The 10,922-nt window shown below is 41.1% G+C and overlaps 1 non-coding gene across 1 annotated transcript; it reads right to left on the bottom strand.

Annotated features, from left to right (window-relative positions):
- Nucleotides 1–5,511: 5,511 nt before the first annotated feature.
- On the bottom strand, nt 5,512–5,618 carry LOC141683568 (small nucleolar RNA R71). The gene has a single exon (XR_012560356.1). It is a non-coding gene; the product is annotated as a small nucleolar RNA R71 (small nucleolar RNA).
- Between the last annotated feature and the right edge of the window lie 5,304 nt (nt 5,619–10,922).

The following is a 10,922-nucleotide window of genomic DNA, read 5'->3' as shown; positions in this document are numbered from 1 at the left end:
CACTTTTTTTTTCTTTTTTTTTTGATCATCTCACTAAGAGTTCTAGGTTTCTACTTACATTACTATGCTCTTGTGGCCCTTGATTGTCCATGGAATTAATTTCAAAGTTGCCTTTGAGTTCCTCAGGGTTCTGCTATGGCTGTTTCAGCGAACGTTCTGTACTCATCCTGGTGGACGTTCTGTACTCATTCTTGCTGAACGCTATGTGTTCTACTGAACTTTCCCTTTGTAGGAAGCCATATACTTCATTGAACTAGTCCAAACTTCTCTTGTAGGATGTTATACACCTCAACCAACTCGTTCTCGTAGACGTTCTAGTCTTCACGAAACTTGTTTCTGCTGAGAGTTATCGTTTTTGAGAAATTTCCCAAGGACCTCTCTAGAGGGTCTCTGGGATAACTTTTGAAGGCCTCATGGCCCTACTACAGGAGTTTCTGATAGGCTGAAAGGCCTCAATTTGTTGGCCGGTAGGCCAAGGCCACTACGGAGGTAAGTTGTGGCCGTCATGGCTCTGCTACAGAGGCTCCTGGTAGGCCAATATACCTCAATTTGTTGGTTGGTCGGCCGGGGCTTCCCCGCACACAAATTGTGGCCGTCATGGCTCTGATACGGAGCCTCCTGGTAGGCCAAAAGGCCTCAATTTGTTGGCTAGTCGGCCGGGGCTTCCCCGCACATAAATTGTGGTCGTCATTGCTCTTATACGGAGGCTCCTGGTAGGCCAAAAGGCCTTCATTTATTGCCTAGTCGGCCAGGGCTTCCCCACACACAAATTGTGGCCTTCATGGCTCTGATACGGAGGCTCCTGGTAGGCCAAAAGGCCTCCATTTATTGCCTGGTCGGCTGGAGCTTCCCCGCATGGAAGTTGTGGCCGTCATTGCTCTGATATGGAGGCTCCTGGTAGGCCAGAAGGCCTCCATTTGTTTCCTGGTCGGATGGAGCTTCCCCGCATGGAAGTTGTGGCCGTCATTGCTCTGATACGGAGGCTCCTGGTAGGCCAAAAGGCCTCCCTTTGTTGCCTGGTCGGCTGGAGCTTCCCCGCATGGAAGTTGTGGCCGTCATGGCTCTGATACGGAGGAGAACGTTTTGTTCTCGTACTCGTGAGTTCAGCTGAAAAGCCAATTTTGTCTTAATCTTTTCTAATCTTGCTAATGATGGTGATTAATATAATCATCCTTCAGTTAAGACTAATGACTTGTATTTGGTTTCAGCCAGGCTTTTTTCGGAAGACTGATACGATAAGCGATGTCATGCATCGCTTTTCTCGTTTATTATGTCATCCTTTATTGCCTTTTGATCGCTCTTCTTCACCATTTCCAGTATTCTTTTAGCGAGGTACCTTCTAGCGCGAACCAGGAAGACTTACGACCTGATATAGCAGGTGACCTTTTTCCTATAAAAGAAGATGAGAAGTGCTCATTTTCATTTACACCTTCATTTCTCAACTTCTCAAATTCTCAAATTCTCTCAAGTTCTTAACTTTCTTCAAGTTCTTCAAGAATGTCAAGTAGACAAGGCCCTGTCAAGTCTTCTTTTTCCGAGAAGGAAGTTATGCATAAGAGAGCCACTCTTCGCTCACTCCAAGATATAGCTCTTGTCTCCCCCTTCTCAATTAATCGTTGTTCGAACAGTTTGAAGAGTATGCTGGATGAGAGGGCGGACGAGTACCCTAGTACCGTCTATTTCGATGCACTCCATCACCGAATTATACTTCGTGAGAAGGATGTCGAGGTGATTAAGTCGACTTACTCCTGGCTCGACTGCTTGAGGGTTCGTAGAGCTAAGCCAAGTGAGAAGAATTGTAATCTTTGCCACCAAAGGCTGTTTATGTTCAAGGCAGCCCTTAACTCCGGGCTAAGGTTCCCCCTACACCCCTTCATTTCAAGGCTTCTAGCCGAACTCAAGATCTATCCATGCTAGCTCTACCCTAACGGATGGTCTTTCATCATTCTATTCATAGTGAGATGCCATGACTTAGGCATCCCTTTGAGTGTGACAATGTTCCATAGTATCTTCAGGATGAAGGCGTCTTCTATGACTCAGCCTGGTTGGGTATTGATTTAACACCAAGCCCACGTTCCTCAAATGGTGAACACCAGTTCCCTCAATGACTCAAACCACAACTGGAACAAGAAGTTTGTGGTCATTGAGTGGAAGGATGGAGACTGGGGGACATATTTCAGACGTGATTTTAGTAGCCCAATTGATAGTTCCCACTACATTCTCAACCTTTCTGATGCCGAGCTTCATGCCCGAGACCTCCTTATTGACGATGACGGGAGGACCCCTTATTGGGAGTTCGTGACAGAAGTCAAGCTTGTCGAGGTTGGCTTTAGCTGCCTCTCTATAGAGGGTATTTATCCTTGTTTTCCCTTACTTTGTGCAAGTTTATTCTTACATCTGTTTCTTTTCTTCTTATTTCAGCTGCTAAGGCTCTTGACACCAAAGCCAATCCGAGCGATGCTGTTACTGGCAAGATGGCCAGAGATGCCGTTAAGAAGGCCAATCATGTTCCTAAGGTCCCTGCCTTCCTCGAGGCATAAGGATCTGGCCTTAAGAGGACCAAGAATTTTGACGGGAGTGCCAGGAGCCCTTTCGAGCCCGCATGGGGTATTTCTTCCAACGACTCCATTTTCGGCAACCCGACTCTTGCTCTCGATTGGTCGAAAAACTACATTACTCCTCCCGACCTCTTGTTCGTCTCTTCTAGTGAGAAAATCATCGAGGATGAGATGCTGAGAGCTTATGCCCTCTATCAGGTATGTTTCTCCTTGTGCAAACTTTCGTTCTTTTTCTTAGAACTTGGAAAATATTATAGGAATCATTCCTTGGGGGCTCGGCCCTTTATGCTCAAACTCATATTTTCTTTGTGAGGCCAATGCCTATTTCCCAGCATCCTCTACTCAATCCATCAAAATGAGAGGCGACTACAACGCATTGCAGGCTTCCATGAAGCAGATGACTATCTCCTCAGGGGAGTGGGAATCTAGGGCCCATGAGGTGGAGGGAAAGTTCGCCATCATGGAGAAGAAATATGCTAGCTCGGAAGAGAAAAGGAAGAAGGAATGGAAAAACCTTGAGGCTGCTTATCACAGATCCACCAGGTTCACCACGATGATGGACGACCACGATGACGAGATGCGCCCTGTTAACCTGACAATAGGTTGGAATAGGGGCGCCAAGGACGCTCAAGGCGTATGGCCGGATGTGGTTGATCCAAGCCTTCTATCTTGCCCTTGGGAGTTACCTGTCATGGACTTATCTGGGCAAGCTTCTGGATCCGTGCCCTCGACTCCTCGCATGAGGCCCCAGTCGAGCTCTAGTCACTCGGGTTCCGGATCAGGCTCTAAAGGCAAATCCCCCTCGGGTAGCCCCAAGTACAGGGCAGCCCTTTGAGGGAAGATGATGGAGCTGTTGAGTGGCATTTATGACACTTTATAATGCTCGAATAAGCTTTGAGTTGATGCCTTTGTAGTTGTTAAGTGTTTTGACGTGTTTTCGAGTGTTTTTGCATTTCAGGCATTATCTTGGTAATCAGGTGCATTAGCATTATTTTGGTGCTAATTTGGTGTCAAGGTGGTGTTGGAATAAAAGCTCGTTGAAAGCCAGCTCGAAGCTGCAAGAAAAATAAAGAAGTCAGTTTTGGCAGAAGCCCAGCGCCCGCGCTGATCAAGCGTGCGGCCACGCCGAAGTACAGAATGCTAGCGCGCCCGCGCTGATCAAGCGCGCGGCCGCGCCGTGTCGGGATGCAGAATTTTGATTCTATTCTAATTCAAATTGGGAGACTTCTATGCTGCATGAGGCTGCTATATAAACAACTCTAGGTCATTTTTAATAAGTAATCAAGGTAGAGACATATCAAGGAGAGCGTAAGAAGACCAATTTAGCACGATTCAACGAAGACGAAGAAGATCTTGTTTTTACTTGTGAACCTTTATTTAAGTTGTATTTGAATGCTAGTTTTTTTATTTGTGAACCTTAATCTTGTTTTGTACTTGGTTTTATTTATTCATTATAAAGACTACATTTTATATACCATGCTTTCATCGGAACCCACATTGATGATGAGTCCGATTATGGGCTAATCGTTATCGTAGGGTTCTAGCGGAATTATTTATGGATTTTTTTAGTTAAATTTTTTAATGCCTTAGCATGTGGTGATTGTATGATATCCTAGTATTGGTTGTGCGTATTCGTCTTATGAGCGTCGCGAACTTATTAGATAGTGTGTTAATTCTTAATGAAGCGAAAATGAATTTAAGGATTTAGAACTTGCCATGCTAGTATAGGTTCATGTATTTGATATGCATGATTCGTAGGTAATTTTAACCATCTTACTTGCCCTGTATAATCAAGATAGATAACTTGTGCTTAAACCGTTATGTTGTCAAATTCCATAGACATATATGGCCTCAATATAATTGGTGTCTAGTCAGCTTCTATCTCTTTTGTGGATGTCTGGTAGTATGGTACTCGTGCAACGAAAGTTGGCGTTTATCAGTTTCGTGATGTCTGATTAGGGTCATCACCATTGCATGCTAAGGTTAAGAACAATAAGGCTATTGAATGAAGTATTTAATGAAGTTAGAATCCCATGTTTGTTATATATATTAATTCAATCAATCTTATTCTCGTAGTTATAGTCATTAGTTTAATTCTTAGTTATAAACAACCTCAAATTGTCATTGTCTTAGCATTGAATAATAACCATACATTGTTGCTTAAGTGCGTAAATTAATTAGTTAACCAATACAGTCTCTGTGGGAACGAATTAGAAAAGATATTATACTACTTGCGAACTCGTATACTTGCGTGTATTATTAGCGCGTGTTTAGCGACTAACAAGTTTTTGGCGCCGTTATCGGGGAACTGCAGTGTTAATTGATAGTTTATGTGCTTTCCATCAGTGGTCGTTAAAGTTCATTGACTCGGACATTGTTACTTACCTTTTTCCTTATCTTATTTCAGGTACTCTAGCGAGGGTGTATGCATACACGTTCGCGTACTTATAAGAGAATGCTGGATAAAGCCGAGGAAGAAGTTGTGGTAGGTCGTAAGGAAGTTTTTGAGGAAGAAAAGAAGGTAGAGGAAGAAGAGAAAGTCGAAGAACCAGTTGTAGTAGCTATGGGAGATCAAGAAGAAAATCCGAAGGCTTTGATAGACTATTCTCAACCTAAGATTAATGACATTCAGTCAAACATCATCAGACCAGCCATCAGGGCTAACACTTTTGAGATCAAGTCAAGCACGATTCAGATGATACAGAACTCAGTTCAGTTTGGGGGTTCTCCTACTGAAGACACCAACATGAACATCAGGGATTTCATCCAGACCTGCGACACTTTCAAATTCAATGATGTGACTGAAGATGCTATCAAGCTACGCCTTTTTCCATTCTCTTTGAGGGACAAAGCTAAGTGCAAGTTACACTCTCTACCAGCAGGATCTATCACCACTTGGGAGGATCTCGCACAAAAGTTTCTCACTAAATTCTTCCACATGGCGAAGACTGCTGCAATCAGGAATGCTCTTACCCAGTTTGCTGAGCAAACCGGGGAATCTCTATGTGAGGCTTGGGATCGATATAAGGAGATGCTAAGGAAGTGCCCACACCATGGCATGCCTGATTGGATGATTATTAATTGTTTCTACAATAGATTGGGTGCTACTTCTAGACCCATGCTTGATGCAGTATCAGGAGGAGCCTTGTGGGCTAAGAGCTACGATGAAGCTTATAAACTTATTGAACTGATGGCTGCTAATGAGTACCAGAATCCTTCTCAGAGACCGACTCAGGGGAAAGTTGCAGGAATTCTCGAGTTGGATGCCGCAACTGCTATCGCTGCCCAACTTAAGGCTTTGACGATGAAGGTGGACACTTTGGCTAATTATGGAGTTAATCAAATCGCCAGTGTCTATGAATTTTGTACTGGTGCCCATGAGACTGATCAGTGCACAATTTCTAGTGAATCAGCTCAGTTTGTGAGCAACTTCCAGCGATCGCAGCAACCAGTGCCAGCCACCTATCATCCCAACAACCATAATCAACCTAATTTCAATTGGAACAATGCTCAGAATGAGGTTCAACAGCCTTATCAGCAGTACCCAGCTAAGCAGTACAACCCCTTGGCTTTCAGCAACCACAATATGCACCTAGACAGCAACTCCAGCTGCAACAAGCCAATGAAAAATCTGAATTAGAGGAGTTGAAGCTTATGTGCAAGAGTCAAGCTGTTTCTATCAAGACCTTGGAAAATCAAATTGGGCAAATTGCCAATGCCTTGCTAAATTCTCAGCCTGGTACACTACCTAGTGACACTAAAGTGCCAGGAAAGAGGGAAGCTAAAGAACAGGTAAAGGCAATCACTTTAAGGTCTGGAAGGGTTGCGAATCCTGAACAAACTCAAGAGTTGACTGAAGTAGCTGAGGCTGAGAAAGAAGTAGAGCAATAGGATAAAGAAGTGGAACCAAGGAAGACTACTATTGAGCACACTCCGCCTGAGGGTAATACAGGGGAGAAACAGACCTATCCTCCACCACCTTTTCCCAAGCGGCTACAGAAGAAAAAGCTGGACAAGCAATTTGAGAAGTTTTTGGAGGTGTTCAAGAAACTTTATATCAACATACCTTTCGCCGAGGCTCTTGAGAAGATGCCTAGTTATGCAAAGTTTATGAAAGGTATTCTCTCTCGGAAGGTGAAGCTAGATGATTTAGAGACAGTCGCTCTCACAGAGGAATGCAGTTCTTTGCTGCAACAGAAGTTGCCTCCGAAGCTTAAAGATCCAGGAAGCTTCACTATTCCTTGTACTATTGGAAAAGATCTTTTGACAGATGCTTATGTGACTTGGTAGCTAGCATCAATCTGATGCCTTTGTCAATTTTCAAGCAGTTAGACTTACCTGATCCCAAACTGACTTATATGACCATGCAGATGGCCGACCGTTCTATTACATATCCGCGAGGTATTGTGGAGGATGTCTTGGTCAAGGTTGATAAACTCATCTTCCCTGCCGATTTCGTCATTCTTGATTTCGAGGAGGACAAGAAGATTCCCATAATCTTGGGGAGACCTTTCTTGGCGACTGGCCGAACCTTGATAGATGTGTAGAAGGGTGAGCTCACAATGCGAGTTCTGGATCAGGATGTTACTTTTAATGTGTTCAATGCTATGAAATTTCTTACTGATAATGAGGAGTTCTTAAAGGTGGAGTTGGTCGATTTGGTGGTCACATCGGAGCTTGATCAATTGCTAAGGTCTGATGCCTTAGAGAAAGCCTTGTTGGGGAATTTAGATAGTGAAGATGATGAAGGTGACAAAAAATTGCAATATTTGAATGCTTCTCCCTGGAAAAGGAAGATAGATATGCCTTTTGAATCTCTTAGAATGGTGGAATTGAACAAAGCTCCTAAATGCCTCAAACCATCTATTGAGGAAACTCCCACTCTTGAGCTTAAGTCTTTACCTGAGCATTTGAGGTATGCGTTTTTAGGTGATGTATCTACTCTGTCTGTTATTATTGTATCTGACCTTTCAGGTAGTGATGAGGAAAAGCTTTTGAGGATTCTGAGAGAGTTCAAATTGAAAATTGGATGAACTATAACAGATATCAAGGGAATCAGCCCTTCTTATTGCATGCATAAAATTCTGCTAGAGGAAGGTAGCAAGCCTACGGTCGAGCAGCAAAGAATACTTAATCCTATCATAAAGGAAGTAGTGAAGAAGAAAATTCTTAAGTGGCTAGATACAGGGATCATCTGCCCTATTTCTGACAGTTCATGGGTAAGCCCAGTTCAATGTGTGCCAAAAAAGGTAGAATTACTGTGGTAGCAAATGAGAAGAATGAGCTTATACCTACAAGGACAGTCACGGGGTGGAGAGTTTGCATGGACTACAGGAAGCTGAAAAAAACCACTAGGAAGGATCACTTCCTTTTGCCCTTCATTGATCAAATGCTCGACAGGTTGGCTGGTCATGAGTACTATTGTCTTCTGGATGGCTATTCGGGTTATAATTACATTTGTATCGCTCCAGAAGATCAAGAGAAAACTACCTTCACTTGTCCATTTGGTACTTTCGCCTTCAGAAGAGTTTCTTTTGGTCTGTGTGGTGCACCGGCCACATTTCAGAGATGTATGATGGCCATCTTTTCTGACATGATTGGCCAGAATATGGAGGTGTTCATGGACGACTTCTCAGTCTTTGGCAATTCTTTTGATGAATGCTTGCAAAATCTTGGACATGTTCTCAAAAGGTGTGTTGAGACCAATCTGGTTCTCAATTGGAAGAAATGTCACTTTATGGTGCGTCAGGGCATTATTCTCGGGCACAAGGTTTCTAGTGAAGGTCTAGAGGTGGAAAAGGCCAAGGTGGGGGTCATTGAGAATCTTCCTCCACCTATTTCTGTTAAGGGAATTCGCAGTTTTCTTGGTCATGCGGGTTTCTACAGGCGTTTCATCAAAGACTTCTCGAAAATTTCAAAGCCTTTGTGCAGTCAGTTTAAGAAAGATGTTCCTTTCAAGTTTGATGACGAGTGCCTTGCAGCTTTTGAGATATTGAAGAAGAGTTTAATCACGGCACCGGTCATAACTGCATCTGATTGGAATGAGCCTTTTGTGATGATGTGCAATGCAAGTGACTATACAGTTGGAGCAGTTCTTGGCCAGAGGAAGAATAACATATTTGATGTGGTCTACTATGCTAGTAAGACCGTAAATGGTGCTCAACTAAATTTTACTACTATGGAGAAAGAGCTTTTAGCTATTGTCTATGGTTTTGAGAAATTTCGACCAACCATCTTCTAAAAGCTTCTTCCTTTGCTTTTCTCAAATTACACAGTTAAACAGAGCAAGCTAATCCTCACTGGAAGGTTAAATTTAAAAACAAGAAAGTAAGAGTGAAAGAAATTCTCAGCAAGTTCAGTATAACATATATATGGTCTTTTGATATAAAAACCGACATATGCAATAGAGCAGAACATTTAAAATCATATTGCCGAATTAGAAAATTTAGTTAAGGAAAATGCAAGATTGGTTCCTTAAATGTATTTAAAACTCTTTTGATGTTTTTGAGCGAAAATGTTTCAGCAATACTTTGAATCTCGAAGAGAATAAAAATCATAAAATAGTGTTTATAGCAATATCATAAATAACAATATGAAACATTTGTTATGGACTGAATTATAAACTTTATTCAAAACTCTACTCTTGATATTAATACTCATTTTGATGTCAACGTCAAATTAGATATTAATACTAACTTTGATGATCACAACATTCCATAATAATGTCAACATCAATCATATATATTAGTACCACCTTTGATATTTAACAGCAAATTAAGTATCAGCATCAATTTTTGATTAAACCATGCAATGACACCTTATGATAAATCATATTTTAATGATTATCAATCACATGATACATACGAAAATAAAATCTATCACAAGCTATCATAAGCTTAACGATTAAACGATAAGTTTTTAGATTGGGAATCACAATATTACGGCCAAAGCACTATCACATGCTGATCATCCACTGTGATAGAGTTGGATCATGATTCGTAGAATTTATGTCGCAAACACGGGTACTTAAATAAAAGCTATATTTCAGCCACAACCGATATGTACTTAAATAAAAAAGGCACACTGTGGCCAAGGACAAAATTGTATTAACATATTTTAATTAATACAAAGCCCTAATGCTGGGCCGTCTGCCCGGATCACTTACACATCATATAATCAAAATATTTTTCTTTCATAAATGAATCGAATCAATCGATATCCTTTCATAATCAACTCCCCATTTCTCATGGTCCGGAGTAGTATCAACAACTGATGGCGAGATAACTTGTAAGATTAGTTATTCGCTAAATATTAATATGAAGTTCCACTGTATAAAGTGGATGGGATATCATAGTTATTCACTATCTATCAAAAATTGAATAATGTTCTAGCAGAATAATTACTAGAATAACATGACTTCAATAATCCCAATGACTGTATGCATGCAATGTCTTCCAAAATCCTTATAAAACAGTTTAATCAAGATCTATAAACATATAACTATTCTGGAAGTAGAATAGCGTATAAAAACTTGCATAATCAAAATTAAGCAGTTTGATAAGTAAAACATTAAATTATTCTGGAATTAGAATAGTATAGTAATACTTCCCTTTGGTTTTTAGCAGTTAGTCACACTCACACTAACACAATTGACTCAGACTGACATCTCAAGATATCACCGTAATCTATTCTACTAATCCTTTGATCTGTCACTTCTATAAAATGGACGCAAGCCTGATACCCAATACTATTCCATTTCATTCTTCCCAATGTCTAATCCTGATCAACTCGAACAATTCACAATTGTAGAGCTTTTCCTACCGAATGCTAGGTTATTCTTACACCAACTTCGGGACTTGGGTCTTTCGTTTGGAACCAGAAAGCAAATCGGAGAAATTAGGCGACGGAAAGGGGAAAACAGGGGGAAAGGGAAAGAGAAGAGAGAGACTGAGAGAGATTAATTGAGAGAGAGAGAAGCGTAGGGAGAGAATTGCGAGAGAGAGGAACAGATAGATTAGAGAGAGTGAGAGTCGAGAGATACAGGAGAGATGAGGGGTTGATGTAAAAAGAAATAATTATAATAATAACCAACATCTGATAATAGCAGGACGACGTATTCTGAATAAGCCACGCAGCCGAAATTTGTAAGACACGTGTCCTGAGCTGGTTTGCAAGCCTGATCTTGTCCCGCATTTTGAATTTAACGATACAATTCGCGGATAAAAACAAATTGAGATAATTTTAAAATTCTCAAAATATTTAAATACTAAAAAATATAAATTTCATAATTTTTAAAACATTTTTGAATTTAACACTGAATTAATAATTAAATACAATCAAAAAATTATTTAGGGCTAAATAATT

This window comes from Apium graveolens, chromosome 1 (assembly GCF_009905375.1).
Source record: "Apium graveolens cultivar Ventura chromosome 1, ASM990537v1, whole genome shotgun sequence".
Classification (NCBI taxonomy): domain Eukaryota; kingdom Viridiplantae; phylum Streptophyta; class Magnoliopsida; order Apiales; family Apiaceae; genus Apium; species Apium graveolens.
The sequence above is the reverse complement of the archived record's forward strand: the minus strand, read 5'-3'. Positions and strand labels throughout refer to the sequence as shown.